The sequence below is a fragment of the Saccopteryx leptura genome, chromosome 3 (genome assembly GCF_036850995.1).
Source record: "Saccopteryx leptura isolate mSacLep1 chromosome 3, mSacLep1_pri_phased_curated, whole genome shotgun sequence".
Taxonomy (NCBI): Eukaryota; Metazoa; Chordata; class Mammalia; order Chiroptera; family Emballonuridae; genus Saccopteryx; species Saccopteryx leptura.
In genome coordinates this window covers 199413504-199439882 of record NC_089505.1, presented here as the reverse complement: position 1 = coordinate 199439882, position 26379 = coordinate 199413504, and the positions used below count along the sequence as shown (strand labels likewise).

At 39.2% G+C, this 26379-nt stretch overlaps 1 protein-coding gene across 7 annotated transcripts in view; it reads right to left on the bottom strand.

The window, feature by feature from the left end:
- CDKAL1 (CDK5 regulatory subunit associated protein 1 like 1) overlaps positions 1-26379 on the bottom strand; it is an 875166-nt gene that overhangs the window by 169689 nt on the left and 679098 nt on the right. The window lies entirely within an intron of this gene.

The following is a 26379-nucleotide window of genomic DNA, read 5'->3' as shown; positions in this document are numbered from 1 at the left end:
ATTGGGCACTTCCATTTAGATGATATACCTCTGTCAGGCCTTTTGTCTGCTGGAGATCACCCTTGTTCTGTCACTGCTATAAGGTCCACGTGCCCTGCATGGTGTTTCACACACCATAGGCACTCTATAAATATTTGCTAAATCTGTGAATAAATGAAACTCTCGAATCAGACAGGCATATAAGTACCGTAAATATCTATAATGATGACACCTAAGCCTCACGTATAGTTATAAAGAGCAAAGCTTCTTTTCACTGCTAATGATGTTCCTCTCAAGTGGAACCCAGGTACCACTCACAACCCTTCTGCACCTTCTGCTTCCCGGTGTTACAATAAACATATTTGGGGTTCTCTTATACAGCCAACCATCAGAAGCAGCTTGTTTGCTCATATGCCGTCACTGTCATCTGTACTTTTGCCATAATCATCATGAACAATTTTGTGTATGGTTCTAGATCTTCTTGGCATGTATCTTCATACACAACTGATTATTATTACTTTTAAAGAAAGGAGAGCATTCTGTGTATACTGTTCTGAAATTTACTTTTTCCACTTTACAATTTATCCTTGCTGAACATTTTCTTCTTTTTTCTTTAGTGAGAGAGACAGATAGCATGAGAGACAAAGAGAAAGACAGACAAATAGGCAGACATTCTAGAAGGGAGAGATGAGAAACATCAACTTGTAGTTGCATCACTTTAGTTGTGCATTGACTGCTTCTCATATGTGCCTTGACTGGCAGTGGGGGAGGCTCCAGTTGAGCCAGTGACCCCTTGCTCAAGTCAGTGACCTTGTGCTCAAACCAGTGACCATGGGATCATGTCAATATTCCCACGCTCAAGCCGGTGATCCCACCGCTCAAGCTGGTAAATCTGTGCTCAAGCCAGTGACCCCGGGGTTTCAAACCTGGGTCCTAAGTGTCTCAGGTCAATGCTCTATCCACTGTGCCTCCACTTGGTCAGACATCCTTGCCAAACTCAAAGGCTTGTGTATCTGGATCTATAATCTTTAATACAGAATTCTCACATCCAAAAATTTCTGAAATCTCAACTTTTTTCTGCAATTTATTTGTTTTTTAATATAATGATTATCTTTGTATAAATATCTGCCAGCTTGAGAGTGGAAGTTTTTTAAAAGATAAATTATGGAAGTTCAGTTGCAGGATCAAATAGTATGCATGTTTATTACCTTGAAAATTACTGTCATATTGTTCCCACATCACAAATGCTATACCAACTAGCCTTCTCACCAAGAGTGAATGAGAGAAGAAATTGCATGTTAAGTTGGAAATTCTTAATTTCTCTTTCCCAACTAAAATTTGTAATGTTTCTAAATTTACAGAACAGATAAAACATTTTTAAAACAGACTGAACATCTTCCCAGGTACCAATTATATGATTTACTTTTGCACATAAGAGTTTGACACTATCTTGTATTAAAATTCTGTCACAAGACTGGCCAGTTGGTTCTCAATTCTGCCCGTGTTGTTTTTGGTTCTACTTTTTTATTTTAATCCAACTACCAGGTAAAGGAGCTTCTTCTATCTCTACTAGAGAGTGAATCACAGCCTGGCACCCATGTTTCCTGCAGAAGTAATTCCTTCCTTTCAAGTCCAGGGGCCGCCTGTGCCTGTCAGTCATCCCCCCCTGGGCCAGGGAGCTAAGCAGAGCATCCTGGTTTCTACTGATCTTCAGTAGCCACTTGGCTAATTCAAGTCTGCTATCAATTAAGACCTCATAGGTAGAATCATTTGTACATACTCATAGTTTTTCTATTTCAGAACTGTCTTTGGAGCCACAGTGCCAGTTGGCAATCTTTCAAATCACCTGGCTTTGTTTCCACATTCTGACAGCCCCTAAAAGTGATCCTCATGGCCCCTCAGCCAGAATCCCACCTCCTCTGGTCTATCTCTCAGGTGTGCTTCTGACCATCACACTCTAAAGTAATTTAACGTTCCTTTTTCCCCACCCAGCAGAGCTATGTCTGTAACAGACTGGAGACAGTTCCTTGGCTCTATGAGCCTTAGATTCCGTTCTGAACAGGTCACTTGCCACCAAATTTTTCATTAGTTTATAATTTCCTCTTACCTTCTCATACACCTATTTGGTTGATGTGACAGTTCTTGACTTATATACTTCAATCAGAAAAAAATGACGGAGACTAACACTTCTATGGGTTGGAGACTTAATATAAAACACGGGAGAAAATTTCTTTTTTCAGAAAGGAAATTATGGTAGAGGAGATAAACTACTAGGAAGCAAAACAGTATTAAACTTAGGATGTGTCCCCAGGATTGTTCAGTTCCAGAAATGGTTGAGCTACTGGCTTGAGCTGGCAAGTGGACACAGAATATTCAGAGGTTGTTTTGTATGTCTTTTTAGGTGGGTTTTGATTTTCTATGTCTATTTTGATAGCTGAAGATGTCTTTTATTATAAGCTATCTCAAGTTATTTTGGGAAGGAAGTGGGGTATAAATGATAAATAAATACACTATTCAGAGTAGCCCCCCAAAGAAGCCAGTGATAAAAGAATGCTCTTTTATTCTGACAACAAATATACTATATATACAGTGAAGTCTTGGCTATGAATACTGAAGGTGATATGTATCAGTCCAGTTAATTGAAAATTATTGGTTTTTCCTGTGAGGACAGACTCATAGAGCCCAATGGTATCACCTTCTGGGATCCAGAACAGGGGTTGATCAATGATGGCCCATGGGCCAATCCAACCTGCACACAGCCACATTCAATTATGTATTATCTATATACGCTTTTATGCTACAACAGCAGAGTTGAGTGGTTACATCAGAGATTGTATGGCCCACAAATCCTGAAGTATTTATTTACTACCTAGGCTTTTATAGAAAAAGTCAGCCTTCCCTAATCTTGAATCTCTATCTTTGACCATGTCTATATCTAACAGTAGTCCCTTGACCCCAAACTAAATGAACAACTACCTATCTAGCAAAATTCCTTGCTCCTTCTAACTGCCTAATGAAGACAGTTGAAGAACCAATCACAACCCATATCCTTACACACCAGGATGAACATACCAGGCAAAATAACAATTAGCTGTCTTGTTTTTGGGATTTTACCTTCTGAGCATTCCATGTTCAGACAGAAAATCCTATAAGTTGGTCACCAGAGTATGCTGAAATAGATAGGATGTGAATAAAGTAGACTCTGAAAGTCCCTAAGTGCTGAGGACAGGGAATCTGAAAAGAGACCCTTTATTAAGTTCTAGCACTAATGCAAAGGAAAGGGTTTCAAGTAAAAATAACTAGAGTGTGGCCATTATTTCATGTGAAGACACTGCTGAGTGTACTGTGCTACAAAACAGGCTTGTTGAGCCTTGTTCTCCACAGTTTTAACTGAAACTAAAAGCTGAGCCAAAAATGGAATAATTAGGTATTTTCCTATTGCATCATACTGTGTCTAAATTACCTCCCACTTTTTAGCCTGTTTAAACAAGTTTCTCAGTCATGCAACCACCTGTAAATTCTCCAAGTGTTTATAAAGTAAACATGTTAAACAAGTTGTGTGGTGAACTTGTAATGAGGGTGGCCAAACTACAGTGAACACAGCAAACATCTCTCCCAAAACTGTGTGAGGTACCTTCAAGTCACCTTATCATTAATCCCAAGGATCAGGCCACAGAGATGAGAGCTTATTAAAAAGTAACTATTATACATGCCAAGTCCTGAAGCTATATGGGTTGCAGTTTAGTTGGAAAGATGCAGAATATGAGCCCTGGCCAGGTAGCTCAGCTGATTAGAGCCTCATTCCAAGACACAAAGACTATGGGTTTGATCCCTGGTTAGAGCTCATATAGGAAGAGGTCGATGTTTCTCTTTCTCAAATCAATAAATAAATTTTTAAAAAAGTTGAGGCAGTATGCAAATTTAGTAAAATGTCTAGATTTCTGACAAGCTAAGCATCTGCAGATCTCCATCCTATAGGAATTTCCTAAACTGCTTTTGTATTTCATTCAAGGACAGAAAGCACTGATCACCCTTTTTATATTTATGTGTATACTCCTTTTCAGGCAAAACTAAAGGCCCTAATGGAGCATTTTTAATAGTCCAGGTTTCCAGATAATGCAATGATTCTATTTTTTATCAAAGGTATGCACAGACTCCAGATATGAAAAAGGCTCTACATGTGATGAGAACAGATATTTTGAAGGTGAAGTTACACAATCAATTAAACTGTAACAATATACACCAATTTAACTCCTCCTGGTTCCCCAAACTTATTCAATGTTTTCTGTGCTCATTTTCTACTTGTAGATTAAAGTTTTCTCAGATAAAATAGTATTACTATAAGGTACAACTATATAAACTATGGACTTCATTTCTACATAGGGAGTCTCAAAAAATGACAAAGTCTACGAGTGTTTAGAGAATTAGATGTGTGTAAGACATTATAATAACATACGCTGTAAATGTCTCAGCAAGCCTTTGTCATACTTTATGCCAAGAAGCCAAAATAGCAGGTTTGAGTTATCAGGGTCTTGGAAGTCACCATTCTGTCTCAACAACAAGTAACAAACTGAACAGACTGAAAAATCAACAATTCTTCCTAGCTCCCGGAGAGGGGATGACTCAGGGAAACTGCAGCCTCAGAACTGGAGAGAGCAACAGGTAAATGCGGAGAACCGGCACCTGGAGCAGAGCCTCAGGGAGAAGCTGCTGCAGGAACCAGTCAATGTGCAGGTAGGAGACCCTGAACTGTAGCTAATGGGATGCTGAAGGCTCAATGCAGGCAGCCTAAGAGTTAAGAACTCTAGTTATTGGCAGTACAATATTGTAGAATTTACCTCCAGGAGCTCAACCAGGTTCCCATAGTAAATATCAAAGAAAAATACCACCTCCTCCTCCCTGCCCCACCTGGCCTCTTGCCTGTGGTGGTGCAGTGTACATAGAGTGTTGACCTGGAACGCTGAGGTCACCAGTTTGAAACCCTGGGCTTGCTCAGTCAAAGCACATACAATAAGCCATCAATGAACAACTAGAGTGAAGCAAGCACGTATGAGTTGATACTTCTTGTTCCTCCCTCCCCTCTGTAAAATCAATAAATAAAATCTTTAATGAACAACTAAAGTGACGCAACTACAAGTTGATGCTTCTCATCCTTCTCTCATGTGTATAGTAGAACCATAGACACTATCAGAAATGGTAAAGGAACTTTCGTAATATTCGGAGGCTTGTAATAGTGTAAAGTACAGGCCTAGGCAGATTGTGATAAATAGGCTTTGGATTATATGCTTGCGGTTACCTTCCATTAAACTGTGATGGGCCCAGGTAATTGACATGCCAGAGGCTAATAGGACGAATGTATTTAGTAGGGGGATGTCTCACACACACACACACACACACACACACACACACACACACACACACACACACACCCTGGAGCTTCCTTCTGTCAAAGGGAGGAGAAAAGGAAGCATTTTGAAATCATCAGTGTACTCAGTTCTTTTTTTTTTTTCTGAAGTGAGAAGTAGGAGGCAGAAAGATAACTCTCCCATACTATCAACCGAGATCCACCCAGCATGCCCACCAGGGAGTGATGCTCTACCCATCTGGGGTGTTGCTCTGTTGCAACCGGAGCCATTCTAAGCCCCTGAGGAAGAGGCCATGGAGCCATCTTCAGTGCCTGGGCCAACTTTGCTCCAGTGGAGCCTTGGCTGCGGGAGGGAAAGAGAGAGATAGAGAGAAAGTAGAGGGGGAAGGGTGGAGAAGCAGATGGGCGCTTCTCCTGTGTGCCCTGATCGGGAATCAAACCCGGGTCTTCCACTCACCAGGCTGATGCTCTACCACTGAGCCAACCAGCCAGGGCCTGTCTTCTGCTCTTAACAAGGCCTGTCCTCAGGGGAAACTAGTTAGCCAGAGCCTAACATGTAGGGTATTATCAGAGCCTAACAGTATATCTTGGGGAAGGGAAATACTGAACTCTGTCTCACCTAGCACTCCTGTCGTATCTAAAGCAGGGGAAGAAAACCCTGGAAACAGTTGGTAAGTTCACATTCCAGAGGCACAGACTCATTAAAGGACTGAGATCTAATCAGAAGAATATAGAAGGCTTCCTCTATCGTTACATCTCATCACATTACAAATGTCTGGCTATTAAGAGAATTACAATATATAACAAAAGGCAAAAAACAGAATTTGAAGAGACAGCAAATATCAGAACGAGACCAGGCAGAGATGTTGGAATTATCTAACTGGGAATTTAAAACAGCTATGATTAATAGGTTAGGGACTCTAATAGATAAAGTGGAAAACATGTAAGAACAGATGGGTGATGTTAGCACAAAAATAAAAATCCTAAGAAAGAACCAAAAAGAAATGCTAAAGCTCAAAAAAATAAAAATAAATAAATGAACAGAGATTAGAAATGCCTTTATGAATTTATTAGTAAATGGGATACGGCTGAAGAAAGAATCTCTGAGATACAGTGTATCACAACAGAATCCTTGAAAACCAGAGAGCAACAAAAGCAAAGACTGAAAACAATAGAAAATCCAAGATTTGTGGGAGAACTACAAAAGGTATAATATATACATAATGAGAACACCACAAGGAAAATAAAGATATAAAGGAAGAGAATAAATACCTGAGATAATTACAACTGAGAATTTTCCCCAAACTAATGTTACACCCTAAACCACAGATCCAGGAAGCTTGGAGAACACCAAGTAGGATAAATGCCAAGAAAAGTTGGGTATATTGTTTTCAAATTACAGTAAATCAAAAAGAAAATCCTGAAAGAAGTCGGAGAGAAAAATACCTCAACAATAGAGTAACAAAGATAAGAATTACCTCCAGCTTTTCCTTAGAAACCATGCAAGCAAAAAGAGAATGGAGTAAAACATATGAGTTGAGACAGAAAAAGAAAAACACCAATCTAGAATTATATATCCTGGGAAATTATCCTTCAAAAGTGAAAGGGAAATAAAGGCTTTCTCAAACAAAAAATTGAAGGAATTTCAACGCACTTATTTTTTACTGCTCCCTTTCTGGAAGAGAGCCTAAGAAGTAGTTAACCAATCAATTAGAAAGTAGCAGCAGAAAAGTAAGAGTGGAACCGAGACAACTTACTAACTGAACAGCCAGGTTCTGAATAGCTACCTTGTGTCATGAAGGTGCACTTGAGACAACAAGGCAATGATGGGGTGGTGGGGTCTCGGAGAGTGAGGTTCCAAACAAATTCCACAGTTCCAGCAGTAAAGGCTGGAAGGGATCAGAGACTAACCAGTTGCTACACTCCAAAGATAAGCATTCAGAAGGGAAGCCAGAGAACCACACCCTGAGGCTAAAGGGCCGAAGTAGCCAAAAGGTGCAAGATGAAAACAAATGACTGCGGTGTTCAAGAAAGGCCTTGGGAGGGATGACGTCAGAGTAATGGCAAGGTAGGAAGCGATACCGATAAATCTCCCCAAAACTCAACAAGATCTTCAACCAGAAACAGAAAAACCTATCCTTGGAGCTTCCAGATGTTTCGCAATACACCCGAAGGTATGGTCGAGCGAAAAACTGGCTAAATATATAACCAAACCCCGAAGGAATTAGGGAGTAAGAAATGCTCTGCCTTCCTCACTAAACTAAAAAGGGCGGCTTTCTCTGGGATCTGTGAATATAGAAACTGAGGAGGGCAAAGGGGGTGAATAGATCCAGGCTGCAGCACAAACGGCTGAACCAGGCTGTGGCACGGAGATCCAAGCTGAGGAAAAACTGTTCCTGTGGCAACCCGGGCAATACAAGCTAACACTCGCGCCAAACCCAGACAAAGAAAGACAAGTGGGGCAGCCATTTTACCCGATCTCCTGGTCGGCGCGCGCAGATAGTGGGCGAGAGATTTCTTCCAAAGCCCCGAGAGTGGGTGCCCGTGTTACCCCACAGAGAGGCAGAGTCAGAGGCCTTTGTGTGGGCCGAAAGCGGAATCTCTGGGCAGCTCCAGCACCCTGGGGGAGCTGTGCACGGGAGGGAGCGAGAACTAATTCCAACGGTGGAACTTTTCCGTGCTGGTGGGGGTTTCACTCAGAGGGAAACGCAGCCGGTCTGATATCCTGGTCTGCGCGCGCAGATAGCGAGAGATTCCTCCGAGTGCCTCGGCAGTGCGCGTCCGTGTTATCGCACAGAGGGCCAGAGTCAGGGGCCTTTATGTGGGCCAAAGCGGAATCTCGGGCAGCCCAAGAGCCTTGCAAAAGCCGAGCACGGGGACGGAGCGAGAGCCAATTCCAATTCCAATGCTGGAACTTTTCCATGCGGTTGGGGGTTTCACTCAGAGAGTGAGACTGTGGGCCGGATATCCTGGTCTGCGCGCACAGATAGTGAGCGGGAGTTTCCTCCAAGCGCCCCGGGAGTGGGCACCCGCCTGTGTTACCGGACAGAGTGGCAGAGCTAGAGGTCTTTGAGTGGGCAGAAGCCCCGCCTGATTATGCTAGCAGCTCTGACTGACTGAGCCTTACCCAGAGCCCTGTGCTGAGTGGGAATAGAGTGGGGAGTTGCAAGCTCTTTGAGCCTCTTACTATCCAGGCAGAGGCAGCAGCAACACCATAGCTGGATTATCAGGCTACTAATTGAGGAAGGAAAGACTAGGAGAAAGGCTCCAGGAACACAGACTCTCACACTGTCGGAGCCTATAAATGCTAATGAGCCTCGACTGCCAACGAGACTAAAGCACAATACATGACATAGCCATAGAGACTTATCAACTACAAACCTCTACCTGAGCATGCCAAAGGGGCAGAACCCGGTGTACAGAGTCACCGACCAGGAAGAGGGAGAGAAAAGAAAAAGCAAGAAGATAACCTGTCAAAATCAAGAATAATCCACAGACTTTATAACCTATCCCATTTTATTATATTTGTTCGTTTCTTTATCTTATCTTCATTTTTGATTTTTTTTCCCTCCTCCAATTTGGTCGTTTAACTCTCTGCTGGTCTTACTTTATCCTCTCCTTGAACTACACTACCCATAAGTGTTACATCTCCCATTATCTTTTCTTTCCTCTTCCTTTCTCTCTATGAGGGTTGCACTTCAAAACCCTTAATTCTCTCTCTCTCTCTCCTCTTTTTTCTTCTTTTAGTGGTTCCCTCTTTTTTCTCTCTCTCTCTTTCTTTTCTCCCTCTATATTAGTTTCTTCCTTTCTCCTTTACAACTCCTCTCATTCAAACCTCAATAACAAACAAATTATCTTATCTGGGACTCAAACTTATGTTTGTGGCTTTTTGGGGGGTTTTTACTTCACCTTTTTAACTCACTAGCAGTGCTCCCATCCCTGGCTCTCCATTTTATCTAGTTCTTGTTCCACTAAATACAATAGTAATTTTTTAATTTGTCCCCCCATTTTTCTGTTTCCCTCTTATTCCTCTCATCATAACTCTTAGTAAACCAACACCTAAAAGCAAATCATTTTATTCTTGACTCAAAATTTTTCCTTATTTGCTTTTTGTGGGTCCATACCCCCTTCTTCTTCTTCTTTTTTTTTTTGCCCCTTTATTACTTTTCCCCAATTCAGGCCCTCCATTACAGGCATTGTTTGTTATAATTCACAGTTCACCACAAGATTTTCTCAAGAAAGAGGGGAGAGGAGAGGACAGGAAAAAAGGAGGGGGGGAATAATTTCCTTTTTTTATTTTTTATTTTATTTTATTTTTCTTTATTTCATTAATTTTTAAAAAAAAAAACAAACTCTTTGATTTTTTATTTTTTTAACTTTTTATTCTTTATTAAATCTCATTAATACTATCAACAAAACCATTCTCAGATGCCATTAAGGAAGAGAAAATTGAATATCATGGATACAAAAGAAAGAGAGGTAACACAGATAGATGAGGAAAAACCTATGGAGAAAAAATTTAATATATTGGAAACCTTGGAGCTAAATGACAGAGAATTCAAGATAGAAATCCTAAAAATCGTCCGAGATATACAAGAAAACACAGAAAGGCAATTTAGGGAGTTCAGAAAACAACTCAATGAACACAAAGAATATATGTCCAAGGAAATTGAAACTATAAAAACAAGTCAAACAGAGATGAAAAACTCAATTCACGAGCTGAAAAACGAAGTAACAAGCTTAGCTAATAGAACAGGTAAGATAGAAGAGAGGATTAGTGAAATAGAAGACAAGCAACTTGAGGCACAACAGAGAGAAGAAGAAAAAGACTCAAAAATTAAAAAAAATGAAATAGCCCTACAAGAATTATCTGACTCCATCAAAAAGAATAACATAAGAATAATAGGTATATCAGAGGGAGAAGAGAGAGAAAATGGAATGGAGAACATACTCAAACAAATAATAGATGAGAACTTCCCAAGCCTGTGGAAAGAACTAAAGCCTCAAGTTCAAGAAGCGAACAGAACTCCGAGTTTTCTTAACCCCAACAAACCTACTCCAAGGCATATCATAATGAAATTGGCACAAACCAACAGCAAAGAAAAAATTCTCAAGGCAGTCAGGGAAAAGAAGAATACAACATATAAAGGAAGGCCCATTAGATTATCATCAGATTTCTCAGCAGAAACTCTACAAGCTAGAAGAGAGTGGACCCCAATATTTAAAGTCCTGAAAGAGAGGAAATTTCAGCCACGAATACTGTACCCATCAAATCTATCCTTCAAATATGAAGGAGAAATAAAAACATTCACAGATACAGAAAAGATGAGGGAATTTATCATCAGAAAACCCCCACTCCAGGAATTACTAAAGGGGTTCTCCAATCAGATACAAAGAACAAAAAAAAACCAGAGCCACAAGTAAAAGCTCCAAGAAGAACACAATAAAACCAAATTTAAACTGTGACAACAACAAATAGAAAGGGGGGGAGAAGATGGAGATTAACAGTAGCAAAGGACGATGGAGTGAAAAAGTACTCACAAAATAGTTCGCTAGAATGAACAGGTAGGAACCCTTTTCATTACTTAATAGTAACCACTATTGAAAAATCCACCACAGAAGCATATGAAATAAAAAAGATAGCAACAGAGGAAAGATGTATGGAATACAACCAAATAAAAACAAAAGATAGAAAAACAAAAGAGAAGGATCAAACAAGACACAAAACTAACAGAAAGCAAGATAAAAAATGTCAATAGGGAACTCCCAAGTGTCAATACTTACACTAAATGTAAACGGATTAAACTCACCAATAAAAAGGCACAGAGTAGCAGAATGGATTATAAAAGAATATCCAACTGTATGCTGCCTACAGGAAACTCATATAAGTAACAAGGATAAAAACAAATTCAAAGTGACAGGCTGAAAAACAATACTCCAAGCAAATAACATCCAAAAAAAAGCAGGCGTAGCAATACTCATATCTGATAATGCTGACTACAACACAGCAAAAGTACTCAGAGACAAAAATGGCCATTTCATAATGGCTAAGGGGACACTGAATCAAGAAGACATAACAATTCTTAATATATATGCAACAAACCCAGGAGCACCAAAATATATAAGACAGCTACTTATTGATCTTAAAACAAAAACTGACAAAAATACAATCATACTTGGAGACCTAAATACACCGCTGACGGCTCTAGATCGGTCATCCAAACAGAGAATCAACAAAGAGATAGTGGCCTTAAACAAAACACTAGAGCACCTGCATATGATAGACATCTACAGGACATTTCAGCCCAAAGCGACAGAGTATATATTTTTCTCCAGTGTACATGGATCATTCTCAAGAATTGACCATATGTTGGGCCACAAAAACAACATTAGCAAATTCAGAAAAATCAAAGTTATACCAAGCATATTTTCTGATTATAAAGCCTTGAAACTAGAATTCAACTGCAAAAAAGAGGAAGAAAATCTCACAAAAATGTGGAAACTAAACAACATACTTTTAAAAAATGAATGGGTCAAAGAATAAGTGCAGAGATCAAAAGATATATAGAGACTAATGAAAATGACAATACGACATATCAGAATCTATGGGATGCAGCAAAAGCAGTGATAAGAGGGAAGTTCATATCACTTCAGGCATATATGAACAAACAAGAGAGAGCCCAAGTGAACCACTTAACTTCACACCTTAAGGAACTAGAAAAAGAAGAACAAAAAAAACCCAAAATCAGCCGAAGAAAGGAGATAATAAAAATCAGAGCAGAAATAAATGAATTAGAGAACAGAAAAACTATAGAAAAAATTAATAGAACAAGGAGCTGGTTCTTTGAAAAGATCAACGAAATTGACAAACCCTTGGCAAGAGTTACCAAGGAAAAAAGAGAAAGAACTCATATAAACAAAATCCAAAATGAAAGAGGAGAAATCACCACGGACACCATAGATATACAAATAATTATTGTAGAATACTATGAAAAACTTTATGCCACTAAATTCAACAACCTAGAAGAAATGGATAAATTCCTAGAAAAATACAACCTTACTAGACTGAGTCAAGAAGAAGCAGAAAGCCTAAACAGACCTATTAGTAGAGAAGAAATAGAAAAAACTATTAAAAATCTCCCCAAAAATAAAAGTCCAGGCCAGATTGTTATACTAAGGAATTCTATCAAACATTCAAAGAAGACTTGGTTCCTATTCTACTCAAAGTCTTTAAAAAAATTGAAGAAGAAGTAATATTTCCAAACACATTTTATGAGGCCAACATAACCCTCATACCAAAACCAGGCAAGGATGGCATCAAAAAAGAAAACTACAGACCAATATCTCTAATGAATACAGATGCTAAAATACTAAACAAAATACTAGCAAATCGAATACAACAACATATTAAAAAAATAATACATCATGATCAAGTGGAACTCATCCCAGAATCTCAAGGATGGTTCAACATATGTAAAACGGTTAACGTAATACACCATATCAACAAAACAAAGAACAAAAACCACATGATCTTATCAATAGACGCAGAAAAGGCTTTTGATAAAATACAACACAATTTTATGTTTAAGACTCTCAACAAAATGGGTATAGAAGGAAAATATCTCAACATGATAAAGGCCATATATGAAAAACCATCAGCTAACATCATATTAAATGGCATTAAACTGAAGGCTTTCCCCCTTAAATCAGGAACAAGACAGGGTTGTCCACTCTCTCCATGCTTATTTAATGTGGTACTAGAGGTTCTAGCCAGAGCAATCAGAGAAGACAAAGAAATAAAAGGCATCCATATCGGAAAAGAAGAAGTAAAGGTATCACTTTTTGCAGATGATATGATCCTATACATCGAAAACGCCAAAGAATCCACAAAAAGACTACTAGAAAAAATAAGCCAATACAGAAAGGTCGCAGGATACAAAATTAACATACAGAAGTCAATAGCCTTTCTATATGCCAACAATGAAACAATTGAGAACGAACTCAAAAGAATAATCCCCTTCATAAAATACTTAGGAATAAACATAACAAAGAATGTAAAGGACTTATATAATGAAAACTATAAACCATTGCTAAGGGAAATCAAAAAAGATATAATGAGATGGAAGAATATACCTTGTTCTTGGTTAGGAAGAATAAATATAATCAAGATGGCTATATTACCCAAAGCAATATACAAATTTAATGCAATTTCCATCAAATTTCCAATGACATTTTTTAAAGAAATAGAGCAAAAAATCATCAGATTTATATGGAAGTATAAAAAACCCCAAATAGCCAAAGGAATCCTAAAGAAAAAGAATGAAGCTGGGGGCATTACAATACCTGACTTCAAACTATATTATAGGGCCACGATAATCAAAACAGCATGGTATTGGCAGAAAAATAGACACTCAGACCAATGGAACACAATAGAAAACCCAGAAATAAAACCACATATATATAGTCAAATAATTTTTGAAAAAGGGGCCAACAACACACAATGCAGAAAAGAAAGCCTCTTCAATAAATGGTGCTGGGAAAACTGGAAAGCCACATGCAAAAGAATGAAACTGGACTACAGTTTGTCCCCCTGTACTAAAATGAACTCAAAATGGATCAAAGATCTAAACATAAGACCTGAAACAATTAAGTACATAGAAGAAGACATAGGTACTAAACTCATGGACCTGGGTTTTAAAGAGCATTTTATGAATTTGACTCCACAGGCAAGAGAAGTGAAGGCAAAAATTAATGAATGGGACTACATCAGACTAAGAAGTTTTTGCTCAGCAAGAGAAACTGATAACAAAATAAACAGAAAGCCAACTAAATGGGAAATGATATTTTCAAACAACAGCTCAGATAAGGGCCTAATATCCAAAATATACAAAGAACTCATAAAACTCAACAACAAACAAACAAACAATCCAATAAAAAAATGGGAAGAGGATATGAACAGACACTTCTCCCAGAAAGAAATACAAATGGCCAACAGATATATGAAAAGATGCTCATCTTCTTTAGTTATTAGAGAAATGCAAATCAAAACTGCAATGAGATACCACCTCACACCTGTTAGATTAGCTATTATTAGCAAATGTTGGAGAGGCTGTGGAGAAAAAGGAACCCTCATACACTGTTGGTGGGAATGTAAAGTAGTACAACCATTATGGAAGAAAGTATGTTGGTTCCTCAAAAAACTGAAAATAGAACTACCTTATGACCCAGCAATCCCTCTATTGGGTATATACCCCAAAAACTCAGAAACATTGATACGTAAAGACACATGCAGCCCCATGCTCATTGCAGCATTGTTCACAGTGGCCAGGATATGGAAACAACCGAAAAGCCCATCAATAGATGACTGGATAAAGAAGATGTGGCACATATACACTATGGAATACTACTCAGCCATAAGAAATGATGACATCGGATCACTTATAGCAAAATGGTGGGATCTTGATAACATGATACGAAGCGAAATAAGTAAATCAGAAAAAACCAGGAACTGCATTATTCCATACGTAGGTGGGACATAAAAGTGAAACTAAGAGACATTGATAAGAGTGTGGTGGTTACGGGGGGGGGGGAGGGGGGAAAGGGATAGGGAAAGGGGGAGGGGGAGGGGCACAAAGAAAACTAGATAGAAGATGACAGAGGACAATCTGACTTTGGGTGATGGGTATGCAACATAATTGAACGACAAGATAACCTGTACTTGTTATCTTTGAATATATGTAACCTGATTTATTGATGTCGCCCCATTAAAAAAATAAAATTAAAAAAAAAAAAAGAAAACAAATGACTGCGGGTCAAGGAGGTCCTTGGTGAAGAACTAGTCAAGAACTGAGAGAACCCAGGTGAGGACAGGGCTTTGCAAGAAGCAATGAGAGACAATGAAGTCAAGATAAGAAATGAAGAGACCTTAAGAGGTAAGTGAAATAACTACTAAGAATGTGGTCTGATGCTCAGGTAGGTCTGTGTTTCTTCGAGGTCTTCTATACTTCTTGCAGGGGCAGGGTCCAGCTGTCAGGGTGTAGGAAATGCTGGTCCCATTAAATCCCGTCTAGAATATGACAGCATTCAATTGAAGGAGGAAAATATACTTACTGGAGAGTTCAATTTTGATAAAACCCCAAATAAAAGTACTGAGTCTGTAGTTAGATTATGCCATTTACATAAACTGTAAGAAAGAAGGTCATATATAGGCACACAAAGACAGGGAGAAAAGGAGGTAGCTTTCTTTAATTAAAGAAATGGCTAAATGATTAGAACACATGATGCAAAAAATGTGATAGTTTCTTCAGAATGATTAAATGTGCATTTCAGAAGAGCTTCCGAATGGTGTTAGAGACCAGTTGGAAGCATGGCTAGTGGCCATACATGGTGTGAGAGGAGGTTGTAGTGGTTCAGAAAAATGACAACATCCCCCCATTAATCGAGGGGCAAGGAGTGTAGGTGGGAGCATTGGAGATTAGCTAGAATGCAGTATGGACAGCATGGTGACAGACTGGACAGGAGAACAAGAAAGGGAAGAGCAAAGGAAGACCCCAATCTTTCTGGACGAGATAACCAAGGAGAGTGACACACCTGTGCTGATGAACAACATCCTAAAAAGGAAAATCAGACTTGGTATCTGCTCAGGACTTCACATGCAAAATGAGGAAGCTGGATTAGACTAGCAGTTCTCCACTCTGGCCGCAGGTTAGAATCACTAGGGAAACTTTAAAATGCACCAGTGCTCCAGTCCCTGGTCCCCAGTGGCACTGATTTAATTGGCATGGTGGGATCTAGGCAAGTCTATTACTTAAAAGAAGAGGCAGATTAAGGTCGGTGGAAGTCCTGGGCACAGAAGAAAATATTTGGCCACTTAAAAAAAAAAGAGACAGGGAAAATAAAAATACACGTTAACCATATTTTTCAATAAATACAAAATATTATGTACTATTAATGTTAAAATTGCACATATGAAACCAAACTTGGTGCCATTAGAAAAAAGTGTCGAGAGATGACGTCAGAGTAATGGCGCGGTAGGAAGCGATACCGATAAATCTCCCCAAAACTCAACAAGATCTTCAACCAGAAACAGAAAAACCTATCCTTGGAGCTTCCAGATGTTTCGCAATACACCCGAAGGTATGGTCGAGCGAAAAACTGGCTAAATATATAACCAAACCCCGAAGGAATTAGGGAGTAAGAAATGCTCTGCCTTCCTCACTAAACTAAAAAGGGCGGCTTTCTCTGGGATCTGTGAATATAGAAACTGAGGAGGGCAAAGGGGGTGAATAGATCCAGGCTGCAGCACAAACGGCTGAACCAGGCTGTGGCACGGAGATCCAAGCCGAGGAAAATCTGTGCCTGTGACAACCCAGTCAATATAAGCTAACACTCACGCCAAACCAAGACAAAGAAAGACAAGTGGGGCAGCCATTTACCCCGATCTCCTGGTCGGAGCGCGCAGATAGTGGGCGAGAGATTCCTCCGAGTGCCTCATCAGTGGGCGCTCATGTTACCCCACAGAGAGGCAGAGTCAGAAAACATTGTGTGCGGAATCTCCGGGCCTCCTGAGCGCCCTGAAGAAGCCGTGCATGGGGAGTGAGCGAGAGCCAATTCCAACGCTGGAACTTTTCCGTGCGGACGGGGGTTTCACTCAGAGGGTGAGGCAGCTGGCCTGATATCCTGGTCAGCGCACACGGAGAGTGGGCAAGAGATTCCTCCCAGCACCTCAGGAGTGGGCGCTCGTGTCACCCCACAGAGAGGCAGAGTCAGAGGCCTTTGTGTGGGCCGAAAGCGGAATCTCCGGGCCGCCCCAGAGCCCTGAAAAAGCCGCGCATGGGGAGAGAGCGAGAGCCAATTCCAACGCTGGAACTTTTCCGTGCGGGTGGGAGTTTCACTCAGAGGGTGAGGCGGCTGACCTGATATCCTGGTCTGCGCGCGCAGATAGTGAGCGAGAGTTTCCTCCAAGTGCCCCAGGAGTGGGCGCCTGCCCGTGTTACCGGACAGAGTGGCAGAGCCAGAGGTCTTTGAGTGGGCAGAAGCCCCGCCTGATTATGCTAGCAGCTCTGACTGACTGAGCCTTACCCAGAGCCCTGTGCTGAGTGGGAATAGAGTGGAGAGTTGCAAGCTCTCTGAGCCTCTTACCATCCAGGCAGAGGAAGCAGCAATACCATAGCTGGATTATCAGGCTACTGATTGAGGAAGGAAACACTAGAAGAGAGGCTCCAGGAACACGGACTCTCACACTGTCGGAGCCTATAAATGCTAATGAGCCTCGACTGCCAACGAGACTGAAGCACTATACATGACATCGCCATAGAGTTATCAACTGCAAACCTCTACCTGAGCGTGCCAAAAGGGCAGAACCCGGGGTACAGAGTCACCGACCAGGAAGAGGGAGAGAAAAGAAAAAGCAAGAAGATAACCTATGAAAATCAAGAATAATCCGCAGACTTTATAACCTATCCCATTTTATTATATTTGTTCGTTTCTTTATCTTATCTTCATTCTTGATTTTTTTTTTCCTCCTCCAATTTGGTTGTTTAACTCTCTGCCGGTCTTACTTTCTCCTCTCCTTGAACTACACTACCCATAAGTGTTACATCTCCCATTATCTTTTCTTTCCTCTTCCTTTCTCTCTATGAGGGTTGCACTCCAAAACCCTTAACTATCTCTCCCTCTCTCTCTCTCCTCTTTGTTCTTTTTTCTTCTTTTAGTGGTTCCCTCTTTTTTCTCTCTCTCTCTTTCTTTTCTCCCTCTATATTAGTTTCTTCCTTTCTCCTTTACGTCTCCTCTCATTCAAACCTCAATAATGAACAAATTATCTTATCTGGGACTCAAACTTATGTTTGTGGAATTTTGGGGGGGTTTTACTTCACCTTTTTAACTCACTAGCAGTGCTCCCATCCTGGGCTCTCCATTTTATCTAGCTCCTGTTCCACTAAATACAATAGTAATTTTTTAATTTGTCCCCACATTTTCCTGTTTCCCTCTTATTCCTCTCATCATAACTCTTAGTCAACCAACACCTAAAAGCAAATCATTTTATTCTTGACCTAAATTTTTTCCTTATTTGCTTTTTGTAGGTCCACACCCCCTTTTTTTTCTGTTTTTTTTTTTGCCCCTTTATTACTTCTCCCCAATTCAGGCCCTCCATTACAAGCATTGTTTGTTCTATTTAGTACAATATAATTCACAGTTCACCACAAGATTTTCTCAAGAAAGAGGGGAGAGGAGAGGAGAGGAAAAAAGGAGGAGGGGAAATAATTGCTTTTCTTTTTTTTTTTTTTTTTTTTTGGATTTTTCTGAAGCTGGACACGGGGAGAGACAGTCAGACAGACTCCCACATGTGCCCGACCGGGATCCACCCGGCACACCCACTAAGGGTGACACTCTGCCAACCAGGGGGCGATGCTCAGCCCCTCTGGGGCGTCGCTCTGCCATGACCAGAGCCACTCTAGCGCCTGGGGCAGAGGCCAAGGAGCCATCCCCAGTGCCCGGGACATATTTGCTCCAATGGAGCCTTGGCTTCGGGAGGGGAAGAGAGAGACAGAGAGGAAGGAGTGGGAGGGTGGAGAAGCAAATGGGCGCCTCTCCTATGTGCCCTGGCCGGGAATTGAACCCGGGTCCCCTGCACGCCAGGCCAATGCTCTACCGCTAAGCCAACTGGCCAGGGCCAATAATTTCCTTTTTTAAAATTTTTATTTTATTTTATTTTTCTCTATTTAATTATTAATTTTTTTAAAAAACAACTTTTCGATTTTTTATTTTTTTAACTTTTTATTGTTTATTAAATCTCATTAATACTATCAACAAAACCACCCTCAGATGCCATTAAGGAAGAGAAAATCGAATATCATGGATACAAAAGAAAGAGAGGTAACACAGATAGATGAGGAAAAATCTATGGAGAAAAAATTTAATATATTGGAAACCTTGGAGTTAAACGACAGAGAATTTAAAATAGAAATCCTAGAAATACTCAGAGATATACAAGAAAACCAAGAAAGGCAATTTAGGGAGCTCAGAAAACAGCTCAATGAACACAAAGAATATATTTCCAAGGAAATTGAAACTATAAAAACAAATCAAACAGAGATGAAAAACTCAATTCAAGAGCTGAAAAATGAGGTAACAAGCTTAGCTAATAGAACAGGCCAGATAGAAGGTAGGATTAGTGAAATAGAAGACAAGCAACTTGAGGCACAACAGAGAGAAGAAGAAAGAGACTCAAAAATTTAAAAAAATGAGATAGCCCTACAGGAATAATCTGACACCCTCAGAAAGAATAACATAAGAATAATAGGTATATCAGAGGGAGAAGAGAGAGAAAATGGAATGGAGAACATATTCAAACAAATAATAGATGAGAACTTCCCAAGCCTGTGGAAAGTAGTAAAGCCACAAATTCAAGATGCAAACAGAACTCCAAGTTTTCCTAACCCCAACAAACCTACGCCAAGGCACATCATAATGAAATTGGCACAAACCCACGGCAAAGAAAAAATTCTCAAGGGAGCCAGGGAAAAGAAGAATGCAACATATAAAGGAAGGCCCATTAGATTATCATCAGATTTCTCAGCAGAAACTCTACAAGCTAGAAGAGAGTGGACCCCAATATTTAAAGTCCTGAAAGAGAGGAACTTTCAGCCACGAATACTATACCCATCAAAGCTATCCTTCAAATATGAAGGAGAAATAAAAACATTCACAGATACAGAAAAGATGAGGGAATTTATCATCAGAAAACCCCCACTCCAGGAATTACTAAAGGGGGTTCTCTAATCAGATACAAAGAACAAAAAAAAAACCAAAGCCACAAGTAAAAGCTCCAAGAAGAACACAATAAAACCAAAGTTAAACTGTGACAACAACAAAAAGAAAGGGGGAGGAGAGGATGGAGATTAACAGTAGCAAAGGACGATGGAGTGCAAAAGTACTCAAAAAATAGTGCATTACAATGAACAGGGTAGGAACCCTTTTCATTACTTAAAGGTAACCACCATTGAAAAAACCACCACAGAAGCACATGATTTAAAAAAGATAGCAACAGAGGAAAGATGTATGAAATACAACCAAATAAAAACAAAAGAGAGAAAAATGAAGATGAAGGATCAAACAAGACACAAAACTAACAGAAAGCAATCTATAAAATGGCAATAGGGAACTCACAAGTGTCAATAATTACACTAAATGTAAATGGATTAAACTCACCAATAAAATGGCACAGAGTAGCAGAATGGATTAAAAAAGAAAATCCTGCTGTATGCTGCCTACAAGAAACTCATCTAAGTAACAGGGATAAAAACAAATTCAAAGTGAAAGGCTGGAAAAGAATACTCCAAGCAAATAACATCCAAAAAAAAGCAGGTGTAGCAATACTCATATCAGATAATGCTGATTACAAGACAGCAAAAGTACTCAGAGAAAAAAATGGCCATTTCATAATGGCTAAGGGGACACTGAATGAAGAAGACATAACAATTATTATTATTATTATTTTTATTTTATTTTTTTCTGAAGGTAGAAACGGGGAGAGACAGTCAGACAGACTCCTACATGCGCCCAACCGGATCCACCCGGCACGCCCACCAGGGGGCGACACTCTGCCGCCACCAGAGAAACTCTAGCGCCTGGGGCAGAGGCCAAGTATCCATCCCCAGTGCCCGGCCATCTTTGCTCCAATGGAGCCTCGGCTGCAGGAGGGGAAGAGAGAGACAGAGAGGAAGGAGAGGGGGAGGGGTGGAGAAGCAGATGGGCACTTCTCCTGTGTGCCCTGGCCAGGAATCGAACCCAGACCTTCTACACACCAGGCCAACGCTCTACCACTGAGCCAACCGGCCAGGGCCAAAATTCTTAATATATATGCACCAAACCAAGGAGCACCAAAATATATAAGACAGCTACTTATTGACCTTAAAACAAAAACTGACAAAAATACAATCATACTTGGAGACCTCAATACACCGCTGACGGCTCTAGATCGGTCATCCAAACAGAGAATCAACAAAGATATAGTGGCCTTAAACAAAACACTAGAACACCTGGATATGATAGACATCTACAGGACATTTCATCCCAAAGTGACTGAGTATACATTTTCCTTCGGTGTACATGGATCATTCTCAAGAATTGACCATATGTTGGGCCACAAAAATAACATCAGCAAATTCAGAAAAATCGAATTTGTACCAAGCATATTTTCTGATCATAAAGCCTTGAAACTAGAATTCAACTGCAAAAAAGAGGAAAAAAATCCCACAAAAATGTGGAAACTAAACAACATACTTTTAACAAATGAATGGGTCAAAGAAGAAATAAGTGCAGAGATCAAAAGATATATACAGACAAATGGAAATGACAATACGACATATCAGAATCTATGGGATGCAGCAAAATATGTGATAAGAGGGAAGTTCATAGCACTTCAGGCATATATGAACAAACAAGAGAGAGCCCAAGTGAACCACTTAACTTCCCACCTTAAGGAACTAGAAAAAGAAGAACAAAGACAACCCAAAACCAGCCGAAGAAAGGAGATAATAAAAATCAGAGCAGAAATAAATGAAATAGAGAACAGAAAAACTATAGAAAAAAATTAATAGAATAAGGAGCTGGTTCTTTGAAAAGATCAACAAAATTGACAAATCCTTGGCAAGACTTACCAAGAAAAACAGAGAAAGAACTCATATAAACAAAATCCAAAATGAAAGAGGAGAAATCACCACGGACACCATAGATATACAAAGAATTATTGTAGAATACTCTGAAAAACTTTATGCCACTAAATTCAACAACCGAGAAGAAATGGATAAATTCCTAGAACAATACAACCTTCCTAGACTGAGTCCGGAAGAAGCAGAAAGCCTAAACAGACCTATTAGTAGAGAAGAAATAGAAAAAAACATTAAAAACCTCCCCCAAAATAAAAGTCCAGGCCCAGATGGGTATACCAGCAAATTTTATCAAACATTCAAAGAAGACTTGGTTCCTATTCTACTGAAACTCTTCCAAAAAATTGAAGAAGCAATACTTCCAAACACATTTTATGAGGCCAACATAATCCTCATACCAAAACCTGGCAAGGACAACACAAAAAAAGAAAACTACAGACCAATATCTTTAATGAATACACATGCTAAAATACTAAACAAAATACTAGCAAATCGAATACAACAACATATTAAAACAATAATACATCATGATCAAGTGGGATTCATCTCAGAATTTCAAGGATGGTTCAACATATGTAAAACGGTTAATGTAATACACCATATCAACAAAACAAAGAACAAAAACCACATGATTTTATTAATAGACGCAGAAAAGGCTTTTGATAAAATACAACACAATTTTATGTTTAAGATTCTCAACAAAATAGGTATAGAAGGAAAATATCTCAACATGATAAAGGCCATATATGATAAACCATCAGCTAACATCATATTAAATGGCACTAAACTGAAGGCTTTCCCCCTTAAATCAGGAACAAGACAGGGTTGTCCACTCTCTCCATTCTTATTTAATGTGGTACTAGAGGTTCTAGCCAGAGCAATCAGACAAGACAAAGAAATAAAAGGCATCCACATCAGAAAAGAAGAAGTAAAGGTATCACTTTTTGCAGATGGTATGATCCTATACATAGAAAACCCCAAAGAATCCACAAAAAGACTACTAGAAACAATAAGCCAATACAGTAAGGTCGCAGGATACAAAATTAACATACAGAAGTCAATAACCTTTCTATATGCCAACAATGAAACATTTGAGAACGAACTCAAAAGAATAATCCCCTTCATGATTGCAACAAAAAAAATTAAATACCTAGGAATAAACATAACACAGAATATAAAGGACTTATATAATGAAAACTATAAACCATTGTTAAGGGAAATCGAAAAAGATATAATGAGATGGAAGAATATACCTTGTTCTTGGTTAGGAAGAATAAATATAATCAAGATGGCTATATTACCCAAAGCAATATACAAATTTAATGCAATTCCCATCAAAATTCCAATGACATTTTTTTAAAGAAATGGAGCAAAAAATCATCAGATTTATATGGAACTATAAAAAACCCCAAATAGCCAAAGCAATCCTAAAGAAAAAGAATGAAGCTGGGGGCATTACAATACCTGACTTCAAACTATATTATAGGGCCATGACAATTAAAACAGCATGGTATTGGCAGAAAATAGACACTCAGACCAATGGAACACAATAGAAAACCCAGAAATAAAACCACATATATATAGTCAAATAATTTTTGATAAAGGGGCCAACAACACACAATGGAGAAAAGAAAGCCTCTTCAATAAATGGTGCTGGGAAAACTGGAAAGCCACATGCAAAAGAATGAAACTGGACTACAGTTTGTCCCCCTGTACTAAAATGAACTCAAAATGGATCAAAGATCTAAACATAAGACCTGAAACAATTAAGTACATAGAAGAAGACATAGGTACTAAACTCATGGACCTGGGTTTTAAAGAGCATTTTATGAATTTGACTCCACAGGCAAGAGAAGTGAAGGCAAAAATTAATGAATGGGACTACATCAGACTAAGAAGTTTTTGCTCAGCAAGAGAAACTGATAACAAAATAAACAGAAAGCCAACTAAATGGGAAATGATATTTTCAAACAACAGCTCAGATAAGGGCCTAATATCCAAAATATACAAAGAACTCATAAAACTCAACAACAAACAAACAAACAATCCAATAAAAAAATGGGAAGAGGATATGAACAGACACTTCTCCCAGAAAGAAATACAAATGGCCAACAGATATATGAAAAGATGCTCATCTTCTTTAGTTATTAGAGAAATGCAAATCAAAACTGCAATGAGATACCACCTCACACCTGTTAGATTAGCTATTATTAGCAAGACAGGTAATAGCAAATGTTGGAGAGGCTGTGGAGAAAAAGGAACCCTCATACACTGTTGGTGGGAATGTAAAGTAGTACAACCATTATGGAAGAAAGTATGGTGGCTCCTCAAAAAACTGAAAATAGAACTACCTTATGATCCAGCAATCCCTCTACTGGGTATGTACCCCAAAAACTCAGAAACATTGATATGTAAAGACATGTGCAGCCCCATGTTCATTGCAGCATTGTTCACAGTGGCCAGGACATGGAAACAACCAAAAAGCCCATCAGTAGATGACTGGATAAAGAAGATGTGGCACATATACACTATGGAATACTACTCAGCCATAAGAAATGATGACATCGGATCATTTACAGCATAATGGTGTGATCTTGATAACATGATAAGAAGTGAAATAAGTAAATCAGAAAAAAACAGGAACTGCATTATTCCATACGTAAGTGGGGCATAAAAGTGAGACTAAAAGACATTGATAAGAGTGTGGTGGTTATGGGGGGAGGGGGGAAAGGGAGAGGGAAAGGGGGAGGGGGAGGGGCACAAAGAAAACTAGATAGAAGATGACAGAGGACAATCTGATTTTGGGTGATGGGTATGTAACATAATTGAACGACAAGATAACCTGGACATGTTATCTTTGAATATATGTATCCTGATTTATTGATGTCACCCCATTAAAAAAATGAAATTATTTAAAAAATTAAAAAAAAAGAAAGAAAACTATGTCAGAAATTTTATGATAAAAATATAACTTTAGTTATAACTTTAATTAAACTCAACTTGAAATGGTAAAAAGAAAAGAAAAGAAAAGAAAAAAGTGTCAAGTTGGGTTTTTGCTGGCCTTTCACAAGTTGGGGCCCAGGGTACGCCCGCTGTTAAATCTGCCTCTGCAAAAGCTCTTGGATTTTCCAGCATGCAGTTAAAGTTCAGCATCACTAGTCATGAAGATTCCTAAGTTCTCCTCCAACTGCTAACATTCTTTTTTATTCCCAATTGATTATAGAGAGAGGTAGAGAAAAAGAGAGGGAGAGGGGAAGAAAGGAGGTTAGAGAGAGAGAAGCATCAAGTTTTTTCACTTAGTTGTCCCACTGAACTGTGCACTCACTGAATGCTTCTCATATAGGCCTGGACAGGGGCCCAACACGTGGCCTCTGACACTCTGGGCTGACACTCTTCACTGAGCCATCCAGCTGGGACCTAACTTGAACTTCTGGATGGGTTCCTCCTTACTGTCTTTCAGCTCTTGCCATTCTAAGTTTGGAATTCTGTCAGGCATTTTTCTTCTAATCTCCAGATTATGTTTGAAGCTTTGCCTCATTTCCTAACCTCATCCTTTACTTAAAAGTGGACTGTATGCAGGAATTCCTCTGGGGTGCACTGGAGCTTTGGCTGAAGGGAACAGGCTGCTGTTATATATTTAGCTGCCTACTAGGTGAGTGCTTCTGAAAAATAAGAAGCTAATTTAATAAACCTGAACCTTTATTTTGTTATCAATGTATAAAGCATCAGAAGCTTAATTAAAAGCACTTGACATTATCAGTATCAGCACTCAATCACAATCTCACTTTTATATTGTACACATTTGGCTTGTTTCCCTCAGGTGATAATCATTCAAGATCACTAAGAAGGAAAAACAGGTGCCTGAAATTTAAACACACCTCAAAATTTAGAAATCAATTTAAAGAAAAACCAATGATGTGAAATGTGTTTGGTGATCAAATAATCAAAAATACTTAGAAAAATAGACAAACTCTTCAAAATCTCACCTGCTTTTGCTTTACACAGCACATATACTTTCCTGTTCTATGAGGAAAAACTGAGAACAGTAGAGAAAAAAAGTGGGCTCTAACTCGACGCATTTTTTTTCCGCCTCTTTCTTCCTAGTTAAGATCCGCAAGATCACTGAAATGACTACGCATGTGGCTGACTCTGACAGTAGTCTTGAGTTTCCTTCTCTCCCTCCAGTTCAAGCAAATTCAGGGAGAGTTATCAGGCCCTTGAGTTTCTCAAACCTCGACAGTGTGGGTGGAGGTGGTGGTGGTGCACAGGGTAAGCATTTCTTAGAGGACATTAAATCAGCCCAATTCTAGTCAGGAAATATATTAAGTAAATTTTTGTTCACCCAACTGCAATGGTATTCAAATA